The sequence below is a fragment of the Amblyomma maculatum genome, chromosome 10 (assembly GCF_055883805.1).
Source record: "Amblyomma maculatum isolate TAMU_Amacu chromosome 10, ASM5588380v1, whole genome shotgun sequence".
Taxonomy (NCBI): domain Eukaryota; kingdom Metazoa; phylum Arthropoda; class Arachnida; order Ixodida; family Ixodidae; genus Amblyomma; species Amblyomma maculatum.
In genome coordinates this window covers 106,772,062-106,784,674 of record NC_139353.1, presented here as the reverse complement: position 1 = coordinate 106,784,674, position 12,613 = coordinate 106,772,062, and positions in this window count along the sequence as shown.

The following is a 12,613-nucleotide window of genomic DNA, read 5'->3' as shown; positions in this document are numbered from 1 at the left end:
CTATTTCTCCAGACGATTTCATTCTTAAATTGATTACAAAATGGTGTCAATTTAAAAAAAAAAGTTTTTGAGGCTGTTAGAAATTTTGATTTGAAATATAATCACAAAATAGTAGCATTTTGTATATATTGAAATATAAAATGTTTGCGAAACAAGTTTTCCTTTCAGGATTAAACTGGTGTTTCAAGAAACTTGTGACTGGGTGAAAATGAAAACTCGCTGTAATGCTAGATGTATCTTTTTTGTGACCCTATATTCACATAAAGCATTGTATTTTAAGATATGCTGAAGCAATGAAAATTATATTTGCCTCAGAAGTTCAGGCAGATTACTGTTCTCTATACCACCTGCTACAATGAATTGGTTTGAAGAAATCAGAGATGCCAGAGCACCACACCTAGTACCTGTATATGGAATGACCCAAGTACGCCTAACTGAAAATAATCTTGCACATGGAAGGTTGCCGATGGTATGGCCATATGATTAGCTGTGATGAGGGAAAATATATACCTGGTAGGCTGCAAGCTGATAAGGAAGTATGATATCATTGTATTTAGAGACTGCATAATATTTTCCTGCCTATGCAAAGTAAATTTCTAGTACTTGCTCAGTTTCTAATTGAAGGCTGACTGTAATAATTTCAGCTGAACAAGCAGCACTGTATGAAAACTATTGCTTGGTACGTTGCAAGTAAGGCAATTGTTTATAGTAGAATGCAGCATGCAGTAAAACCTGTGAAAACTAAAAAGCTGGAACTTGAAATGGTATGTTCTTGTAAACCAAACAGATGTCTCATTCATCACTGATCTTGATAATATAATATGCGTACACAGTCTTGAGGATATCTGCAATGTACACATCTCACTCATTTAGCTGACTGAATATAGTTTGATTCTGGCGGGGGAATATTTTTTTTTTATTCTGGCCTCCGTAATGCATGTGTGCCTGTAACTGATGTACTGCAGAAAATAATTCTTTATTATTTTTGTTATATCATCCGGTTTTGCATGATTAGCAACGCATATTGCTTATTGCAGGATTTTTTAAGGATTTTATAAAATGTACGTATAAGTTCTGGAGCCTGAATCGTCATATTTTCAGAAACTGTAATTGTATATGAACACTAAGCACCCGCATAAAATTATTGGTTTGCCAAAAGCAAGTTTTTCCTTCCAAATATCTCTGTTTTGTATGTGGAATGAATAATATTTTGCATGTATTTTTATCATCCCTACGTCGTAAGATGCTGCATGTCCTTGCTGGCCCAGAGACATGTCGCAAAACGCTCTAAAAGACGAATGTGTGGCAATAGGCCTTCAGTATATACAGTAGAACCCCTTTATAGTAAAGCCACTGGGGCCAGCAAAATATTTACTAAATGAGGGTCTTTACTACAAAAGTAGTCGGTGATGACATGGTCCTGGAAATGCTGCCTAGTGGTTAAATAAGCACTTTACACGTCTTGTTGCTTAATGAAAAAAAAAAAACTGAAATTACTTCCATCTCGTTTTTATTATCTCTTTGTGTGTTTTTTTTCCTTATAAAATTTCTTTACATGAACCTTCTTCAAGCTTTGAGCTCGAGAATGCTTCAGCTGCTTTAGGGCGCCCTGCTACTGAGCTAGAGGACACTGGCTCGATCCTGGCTGTAGTGGCAGCATTTTGATGGAGGCTAAATGCACTCTCCCATGTGCTGTGTGATCTCATTGTAATAAAACCAATTTCAGATTTAAATATCTGCAGCTTTCACTGTGGCATCCTCATAGAATGTGTCGTTTCAGTATGCGTACCCTACTGAAAAATCCTATATAAAATCCACACAGAAAATCCTATACAGGTTTATTATAAAGAGCCTTTGATACAGGATTGTGTGATATTGTCGCGTAAACAGCGACCCTTACAGTTGCGTCCGAGGTCCAAGGCGTGGCAAAGGTTCTACGAACAGCATCAGAGTTCAGGATAGAGGTTAGCACACTTCTTCTTCCTCTCACACTTCTGCGCTTCTTTGTCGTCAACGCATGCTACATTAGCCCCCCCCCCCCCCCCCCCCCCCCCCGTGCGAAAAGCATCGTCCCGATGCTAGATTGAAAGAGGGACAGAGTAAAAGGGGCTGCTATCTGGCATGAAAAGGCTTTAAGCGGACCACGTGGACCACTTCAGAACGCTTGGGCGCCGGGGCTCTGATTCCTCGTGCGGAACGACTTCATAGTCCAGTTCACTAACGCGTCGAAGAACGCGGTAGGGGCAGAAATAACGGCGCAAGAGTTTTTCGCTGAGTCCGGGTCGTCGAATGGGGTACCAAACCCAGACAAGGTCGCCTGGCTGATAGTCTGCAGTCCGCCGCCGCAGGTTGTAGCGTTGTGCATCTCGGTCTTGCTGCTGCTGTATTCGCACCCGTGCAAGTTGACAGGCCTCTTCGGCACGCTGTAGAAAAGAGGCAACATCATCATTTGGACTTTCGTCTATGTGGGGCAGCATGGCGTCGAGCGTGGTCGTCACTTGTCGGCCGTAAACTAGGCTGAATGGAGTCATGTTGGTAGTTTCCTGAACGGCGGTATTGTATGCAAATGTTACATACGGCAATACTTCGTCCCATGTCTTGTGATGGACGTCCACATACATTGACAACGTATCGGCAATGGTCTTGTTCAAACGTTCTGTCAGGCCGTTTGTTTGCGGGTGGTATGCAGTCGTGCGACGATGATTGGTGCGACTAAGAACAAGGATATGCTGGATGAGCTCTGCAGAAAATGCAGCTCCTCTGTCAGTAATGAGTACTTCTGGTGCGCCATGTCTCAGGACAATTTGAAGAACGAAAAATTTCGCAACTTCAAAAGCGATAGCACAAGGAAGAGCAGCGGTTTCTGCGTAGCGGGTCAGGCAGTCAGTAGCTACGATAATACACCTGTTCCCACAGGTGGAAGTAGGGAATGGTCCGAGCAAGTCCGTCCCTATTAGCTGGAATGGTCTGGAAGGTGGCGTAATGGGCTTTAAAAGACCGGCTGGCCTCAGAAGCGGAACCTTTCGACGTTGGCAGTCACGGCAAGTTCGAACATAATGCGTTACATCGCTTGACAAACGAGGCCAGTAATATCGTTCTTTAATTATGGATATCGTGCGAGTGACTCCAAGGTGGCCGGATGTGGGTTCGTCGTGGCAGGCTTGAAAAATCTCATCCCTTAAGCTTGCTGGTACAACGAGGAGATATTGGCGACTGTTGGCTGTAAAATTCTTCTTGACGAGAACGCCATCACGGAGACACAGAGAAGACAAAGTACGACTGAAAGGGCTAGGGACCATGCTGCCGGCACCTTGAAGAAAGTCGATTACCTGGCGAAGTTCGGGATCATTCTGTTGGTCATCGGCAAAATTGTTTGAACTAATTGCACTCAGATATGCGTCGTCGTCACCTGAGGCGTCCGAAGCTGGTTGTACAGGAGCACGAGACAGGCAGTCAGCGTCTTAATGCTTACGACCTGACTTGTAGGTTACAGTGATGTCGTATTCTTGAAGTCGTAGGCTCCACCTGGCGAGACACGCAGAAGGGTCTTTAAGGCTTGTCAGCCAACAAAGCGCGTGATGGTCGGTCACCACTTTGAAGGGTCTGCCGTACAGGTATGGTCGAAACTTCGAAATAGACCACACGATGGCCAGGCATTCCTTTTCAGTGGCAGAGTAGTTTGTCTTAGCCCTAGACAAAGCCCGACTAGCGTAGGCGATCACACGTTGTTCACTGTTCCGTATCTGCACTAGGACTGCGCCTAAACCGACATTGCTTGCATCCGTGTGTAGTTCGGTGTCTGCGCTTTCATCTAAACGTGCTAGAACTGGAGGTGACTGCAGGCGACGTTGAAGCTCCTGAAATGCGTCCATTTGCTGGTCGCCCCATGTGAACGGCATATCAGCCTTAGTAAGAAGTGTAAGGGGGGCGGCTATTTTAGAAAAGTTTTTCACGAAACGTCGATAATTTGCACATAGCCCAAGAAAGCGTCGCACCTCTTTCTGGTGCCGCGGCGTCGGAAAATTGGCGATGGCAACTGTTTTTTCAGGATCCGGCACAACTCCCGCCTGGTTCACGACATGGCCCAAAAACTTCAGCTCTTCGTAAGCAAAATGGCATTTTTCGGCTTTCAGAGTGAGGCCCGACGATTGGATGGCGTCTAGTACTGCGTCTAGGCGACGGAGGTGCTCCTCGAAATTCGGGGCAAATACAATTACGTCGTCCAAGTATACAAGACATGTCGTCCACTACAGATCTCCAAGAACGCTGTCCATGAGTCTCTGAAAGGTTGCGGGCGCGGAACAAAGGCCGAAGGGCACGACCTGGAATTCGTATAGCCCGTCAGGTGTAATGAAAGCAGTCTTTTCGCGGTCCCTCTCATCGACCTCTATCTGCCAGTATGCAGACTTGAGATCCATGGAGGAGAAGTATCTTGTGTTGCACAGACGATCTAAGGCGTCATCTATTCTGGGCAAAGGGTAAACATCTTTTTTCATAACGTTGTTCAGTCGGCGATAGTCTACCGGGAAACGAGGTGTGCCATTTTTTTTCTTCACAAGTACCACAGGTGCAGCCCAGGGGCTGCGGGAAGGGCAAATGACATCGTTATCGAGCATTTCCTTCACTTGCTCTAGGATGGCAGTACGTTCTTTAGGGGAAACTCGATAAGGCGACTGGCGGAGTGGTCGAACAGCTTCGTCTGTAATGACGCGGTGCTTTGCAAGGTGGGTTCGACTGACGCGTGATGATCTGGCAAATGCATTAGAGTAGCGACGGAGCAGGTGCCGTAGTTTCTCTTGATACTTTCAAGGTAAGGCCGGGTTTATATCGTACAGAGGTTCAGTGTTGTCGGAGGGTTCTGTTGCTGAAGCGCTGGTGAAATTGCATTCATAACTAGTGTCAGTTATGGCGTCGAGATATGCGACAGTTGTCCCTCTGTTCAGATGTTGATGTTCATTGCTGAAGTTCGTGAGAAGAACATCAACTTTGCCATTTTCAACAAAAACAACTGCCCTGGCAACGGCGATGCCTCTTTCAATAAGCAGTTTCTGTTTTGTCTCGACGACACCTTCTGTATCTTGCATTGGGAGGGAACCCACGGAGACCATGATGCTTGAACTGTGGGGCACACTAACACGGTCATCAATAATGTGGCGTGCAGCGGGGAGCATGCTGTTGGATTCGATAGCATTCTCAACCGAAAATCTTACGGACTTATTCTGCAGATCGATAATGGCGCCATCCAGTCCATACCGAGGATGACGTCACGGGAACACTGAGCCAATACGATGAACGTCGCCAGAAAGGTTTGCCCTTGTACAGTGATCCTCGACGTGCACACTCCCGTGGGCATAATTAAATGTCCGCCAGCGGTGCATATTTGCGGGCCACCCCATGATGTTGTGACCTTTCTGAGAGCTTTGGCGAAGTGTGCTCTTAGAATTGAATAATCGGCGCCAGTGTCGACTAGAGCAGTGACGTCTACGCCATCAACGGAGATCTGCAGGTCGGCAGTTTGTTGTGTCGGGCGGCGACAGCTTCGTGGGGTTCGGTCTCGACTTCGATGCTCTGAAGGAGCGGTGGGGCGAATGTCGGCGTCGTGGTTTCGTTGAGGATCAGCGGAATTTCGTAGCGGCGTCGATTCTGCTGGTGGCCGTATGTAACGAACTGTAGTTTACAGTGAAGAACTGTCGTGGGTCTGTGGAGGATCTTGAAATTTTCGCACTGTAGCAGCCGCACCTCCAGAGGCTGCTGCATCTAATTTCCCCTATGGGGACTTTGGAGTTGCTACTGGCGTCCAGGAGAGCTGTAACGGCGAGGCGACGGCGATCGGAAGCGGCTTGGGCCTGTGTCGGAACGCGAAATGTATTCTGCGATTTCGCGCGGCTGCTGGCCAGGCAACGGACGACGGGCATCAAAAGAAAACCCACGGAGGCCGAGTTCCCTGTAGGGGCAGCGGCGACACAGGTGTCCAGCTTCGCCGCAATGGTAGCACAACGGTTGGTGATCGGGCGTTCGCCAGATATCGGCCCTTCGGCGGCGTGCGCTCGGCCGGGAAGACACATGGGCGACCGGTGCGCGAGGCTCGTAGGATTCTGTCGAAGGCGGCAGGTAGCGGCTGGTGACCGCGGCGTAGCTCAGGGTTTGGGGCAGCGGTGTAGCTACGACGGGTTCAGGCGCGGCGACGGGTGCGGGCCCGGTGACAGGTGCGGGCACGGTGACGGGTGCGGGAACACCCAGCGCCTGTTGTACTTCCTCACGGATGATATCGGAAACTTTGGCAACCTGTGGCTGTGGAGGAATCCGCAGGTATTTGGCCACTTCTTCTCGGACTATCGCCCGGATCGTATCACGCAACGATTCTGACAAAAACCTGTATGGCTTCACCTGCACTCGCGGCGTTCATAGACACTGTAGTGCGCTGGTATTGCCGGGAGCGCATGTCAAGTGCCTTTTCGATGGTAGACGCCTCACCTATGAATTCGGCGACAGTTGTTGGTGGACTTCGCACTAGGCCTGCGAATAACTGCTCTTTAACACCTTGCATCAAAAGGCCCACTTTTTTCTCTTCCGACATGGTTGGGTCCGCGCGTCGAAAGAGTCGCTTCAGTTCTTCGGCGTAGGCCGTAACAGTTTCATTCGGATGTTGTATACGGCTATTTAAAAGCAGTTGTGTTTTTTCCTTGCGAAGCGTGCTGGTAAACATACGCAAGAATTCTGCCTTGAATATGTCCCACGTTCGGAGTCCGGCTTCTTGATTTTCGAACCACGTCCTCGCAGAATCCTCCAGTGCGAAGTAGACATGGCGAAGCTTCGAGTCAGCGTTGCAGTAGTTGAAGGCAGCCACCCGGTCGAACTGCTCCAACCAGTCTTCAGCGTCCTCATGGGGCAGGCTGTGGAAATGTGGTGGATCCCGCTGGTGGTGGAGCAGGACAGGAGTTGTCGATACCGGGGGATTCATCGCGCTGACAGAAACGCTCCTTGTGGTCTGTGGTCAGGGAGAGGACCACACTCGGGAGGCAGACCTTGCAGTCGGCGTCTGCTCTGGTGTACTGGGGTCTCCACCTTAGGGGTGCGTCCTGGGCTTTTAGGGGGCGTCCAGCTCATGAAAATCGTACCCAGCACCTCCACCAGATGTCGCGTAAACAGCGATCCTTACAGTTGCGTCCGAGGTCCAAGGCGTGGCAAAGGTTCTACGAACAGCGTCAGAGTTCAGGCTCGAGGTTAGCACACTTCTTCTTCATCTCACACTTCTGCGCTTCATTGTCGTCAACGCATGCTACAATATTACAGGAAATTTTTGTGCTGCACAGTAAAGTCTGGAATGAAACCGCGCGGAGCTCTAATACAGGAATTTCCTGTAAGAGTGATGGTCCTCGTTTCCAGAAAAAAACGCGTCGTCAGGCTGGAAAAAGCATGCAACAATGTAAAATAACACGACGACATTTAAAAATAAATAGAGTAATTTCAACAAAAGAATAAAAAACTCGCGCTAACAAAGCCAGGATTCAAACTTCGGTCCTCACGCTCTTGAGACAGATGCCTTAACCATTAATCCATGGCGGGTTAGTTTGAGTGGTTATATTTCTGTATATGTAGTCAATTTGGCTCTTTCGTACTTTGTGTGTTTTCCTTGGCTGTAGCATTTGTGGCCTAATTCACTGGTCGTCCTTTAAACCCGATGAATACTTTTCCAAGCTACCACGAGGGCTCACCCATGTCGCGTCTCTTCATAAAATGCCACTTTATTGCAGGCAAATTTCAAGATATCCTAATTTACTAGTGCTGACGTGTTTTATCATCGTCTTCGAATGCTTGCAAGTTTTCCTACATACAGAGATATCCGGTGCACTGATTCTTGTAATACTGTGCACTTTAGCTTCATGAGCTGTCAGCGGAGCAGCGACGTCGATAGATACTGTTCCGACTGCGTGGTTTCAATCTGTAAACATCATAGAAAGCGTCGCCCGGTATGCGGCCATCTGTGCATCTCTCGATGGTCAACAATGTTTGTTTATTTTTTGTCGAGCACATTTTTGTCCTCGCAGGCGGACTGATACGTTCGTGCTTGCATTTTAGCCTTCAAGGCGCCAGATCTTCAGACGCAGATATGTAGGTTTACCGGAAGATCATACGAGCTGCATGCGAATGTTGAGCACGCAAAAGCGACGCGATGCGCGTACACTTGCTAGATCTCACTTCGACGGCTTCATATTTTTACGCGGAAACTCGATGATTTACAGTATATTTACAGCAAACTTACAACTGGCACAGCAGAGAGCAGCAACACGGAAGCAGTCTCACTTCTTCTTCACCTTGTCGCTTCCGCGAGACAAGAGGACACACTTCGTCGTCGTCATCGCGCAGCAATATTTTCGAGGTATTTGTCAAACGAAGCGTTCTTTTTATATGTACAATAGTTGTATATATATGTTTATTTCAAGTTTATTTAGCGTGCTGGCGTCCTCTGGCATTGCCATTTTGGTTGATTTTCATCGCTCGGCCCAGCTTCTGTTCAGAAGAGGAAATACCCTGTCCGGTATCAGTTCTAGAAATGACGAATTCGTCCGGTTTCTGGCCAATTGATGCAGGCTGAACCGATATGAAACCGCGCGGAGCTCTGATTCTGGAAATTCATGTACGGTGCGTGGCCTTCGCTTCTGAAAACCAAACACTCGACTCCAAGCTGGAAAAAGCATGCACAGCTATAAAATAACACAACTACATTTGACAAAGCAAAAACAAACGATCTCTAAAGAAAAAAATGTAAAGTATACAATTCGCGATTCTAACTTCAGTCTTCACGATCAGCAAACACACACTCTAACCACATCACAGCGGGATTGGAAAGGAAGGTTTTAGTTTTGTTTATTTAGTCGACATTGCTCTTTTGTACTTTGTGTATTTTTGTGGAATGGAGAATTTGTAGTCGTAATAAAACTCGCGCCCTTTAAACATGCTGCATCTTTTTCCTGGATATCGCGAAGGGTTATCCGTGTCCCACGGCTTGTAATTCATTGCTTTCTTCCAGGCAAACCTCAGAATGTCGCAATTTACAATAGCTGATGTGTTCTGTCACCGTCTTTGCATGCATGTAATTTTTGCTACACACAGATATTTGCGGTGCACTAACATTTGCAATACTGCTTGTTTTAGCTTCACCTGCTGCCAGCGGAGCAGCGACGTCGATGATTTCACTTCCAAAAAAAAGGTTTGCATACGTAAAAACTCGAGGAAGGGACGCCCGATATCAGGCTAGTGTGTGTGTATTTCGATGGTCAGTGATATGTTTCATTTATTCTCGAGCGTATTTTTCCTCCTTAAAACTCTACATTCTTGCTAGCACTTTTGCGTTGAAGGCGGCAGATCGTCAGTCGCAGATATAAAGATGCACCGCAACAGCGTACAAGCTGCAGCGACTGTTGCACGCCAAAAGCAATTCGATGCGCATATGTACTTCCTAGCGCACGCATCCACGGCTCTATATCTTCTAGGTATTTGTGAAACAACGCTTACTCTACATATACAGAAAAAGTGTAACGTATAATATGCATGTTTCGTGCTTATTTAGCGCGAAGGTATGTTCCGATGTGGTCATTCTGGTTGAGCTTCACGATCCGCCCGGCTTGCGTTGAGAAGCGGAAATACCGTGCCGTATTAGTTCAATTTCAGTTAAACAGGACTGGGATGTCCTGCTTGAGATACATACTGGGAATGGTATGTCCTGTATTTGCTCCATACCGGTTCGGACCGTCCGGATTGAGATTCATACCGGACGTAACCTACCCGGTGTAAACCTATATAAACTTCATACAGGATTGGTCACACCGTATGAAATTTATACGGGATAATATAGGACCAGTTAAAAGCAGTTTGGCACGCTACGAGATTTTTCACTAGGGAAACTGCAAAATATATAGTTGCGTTGCAGCCTGATTAGTAGTTGTCTAAGTTCGGTTTTGGCGAGCCAAATGAAGCTGGGCAGAGGCTAGTAGAGTTTTGTCAAGAAAAGAGCCTGACCATAGCGAATACATATTTTCAACAGCACAAGAGGCGCCTGTACACATGGACTTCACCGGACGGTCTGTACAGGAATCAGATCGATTATATTCTTTGCCGGCAGAGATGGAGAAGCGCTATACAAGCAGTAAAAACAAGGCCTGGGGCCTATTGTGGCACCGATCATCAGCTTCTTGTTGCCAAAATTAAGCTTCGATTGAGGAAAGCGCAGAAAACTAGTAGGCCTTTCAGGTATGATCTGGATCCAATTCCATTATAATATGCTGTGGAAGTGAGGAATCGATTTCAAGAATTAGATCTAGAAGACAGAGAGCCCGAAGAGATGTGGACTGATGTTCGTGATATAATACAAGAAGTTGCTACTAAGGTAGTTCCAAAGCAAAAGAAATGCAAGAAAGCAAACTGGCTATCTGAAGAGGTTTTGCAAATAGCTGAGGAAAGGAGGATGCCAAAAGCTATGGGGGAAAGAGAAAGATACAAGGTTCTCAATGCGGAGTTTCAGAAAATAGCAAGGAGAGATAAGAATGCCTTCCTGAACATACAGTGCCAAGCAGTTGAGGACAACAGCCAATTAAGGAACACAAGAGCTCTGTATAAGACAATCAAAGATATCAAAAGAAGCTTCTGTGCTAAGCTGGGCGTGATAAAGGACAAACGAGGCAAGGACCTCACTGAAGCCTCAGAGATGAAGGAGAGGTGGCAGGAATACACAGAACTGCACAAGAAGGACCCGAATGTGCAAACCCAACATAAGACGGTTGTGATTACTGATCAGGAGCCGGGAATCCTAAAGAGTGAAGTTGAATGGGCCTCAGCCAGCCTTGCTAAGAACAAAGCTAGCGTAATTGATAGCATTCAAGCTGAGTTGCTTCAAAACCTCAACCATGACGCTGTTAACATTTTGCATACATTATGTCAGAAGATTTGGACAACCCTGCAGTGGCCACAGGATCGGAGGAGGTCAGTTTAAATCTCCATTCCAAAGAAAGGCAGTGCCAAAGATTGTTCCAACTACCGCGCGATCGCGTTGATTTCGCATGCTAGCAAGGTGATGTTGAAAATCCTCCAAGGTAGGCTGCAGCAGTATGTGGATCGGGAGCTTGCGGACGTGCAAGCTGGGTTTCGCAAGGAGAGAGAAACTAGAGACCAAATTGCCAACCTTCGCTGGATCATGGAAAAAGCAAGAGAGTTCCAGAAACCCATCTACGTCTGCTTTATTGCTTATGCGAAAGCGTTTGACAGTGTAGATCACAGCAGATTGTGGCAAGCTCTCCAAGAGATGAGAGTTCCAATTCACCTCATCGGTCTCCTCAGGAACATGTATGAAGGACAAGAGGTCACAGTCAGAACTGGGCATGGTCTTACTGATTGGTTTCCGATTGAGAAGGGAGTGAGGCAAGGCTGCATACTGTCGCCCTGCCTATTTAACCTATATGCAGAGTGCATCATGAGGAAGGCCGGTCTGGACGAGTCTTCAGCTGGAGTGAAGATTGCTGAGAAACGTATCAACAACCTAAGATATGCGGATGATACCACTTTAATGACATATAGTGAAGTGGAACTCAAGAGACTTCTGATGCGCGTACAAAAAGAGAGAAGTTTGGGTTTAAACTGAACATTAGAAAGACAAAGATGATGGCGTCTTGCCCTATCAAGTCCTGGAGCATCAATGGACAAGAAGTGGAAGCTGTGACAGATTTTCTCTTCTTAGGCTCCAAGATTACCTCGGAAGGAGACTGCAGCCATAAAATTAGGAGACGCCTGCTTCTGGAAAGGAGAGCAATGGTTAGCCTTGACCGCCTAGTAAAGAGCAGAGACATTAGTCTGCCAACCAAGATCCGTATAACTCGTGCTATGGTCTTTCCAGTTGTGATGTATGGATGCGAGAGTTGGACTGTGAAATAGGCTGACCGCCGAAGAATTGACGCGTTTGAATTGGGGTGCTAGCCAAGACTCTTGAGAGTTCCTTGGACTGCCAGAAGATCAGATCAGTCGATATTGTCTACCATAAACCCTGACTGCTCATTGGAGGGTCAAATTCTAAAGTTAAAGCTCAGCTACTTTGGTCATCTGATGAGAAGAGAGGAGTCGCTGGAGAAAGATTTGATGTTGGGAAAGGTTGGGGGTCGCCGGAGAAGGGGTAGGCAGCGAACGCGATGGTTCGATGGCATCCTCGAGGCACTGCAGATGAAGTTATGTGATGTTAGGAATATAGTGAGAGACCGGAAAGCGTAGCGTGACATGGTCCATAGGGTCACGAAGAGTCGGACACGACTGAACGACTGAACTGAACTGAAAATATGTTTACTATCATTTGCAACTAGGTTCTGAGAGATGTAATTTCATGCAAAAGTTCACGCCTGCCAACTGTCACGGATTGTTCGGGAGTCTCCCGAATTTTATTGCATCTCCCGATTGTGCGGACACGACTTCAAATATCTAGAAAGGTGGCTGCCACAGCCCAGCGATTTTTTCTATTTTCTAATAGCTATATTCCTGTAACGTTCTATAATGTAACCATGCTGAAAAAGAGCGCACGAGCAGTTAATCACCAGCATGCAGCTTGAATCAAGGTAGCGACCGCCGGCACATC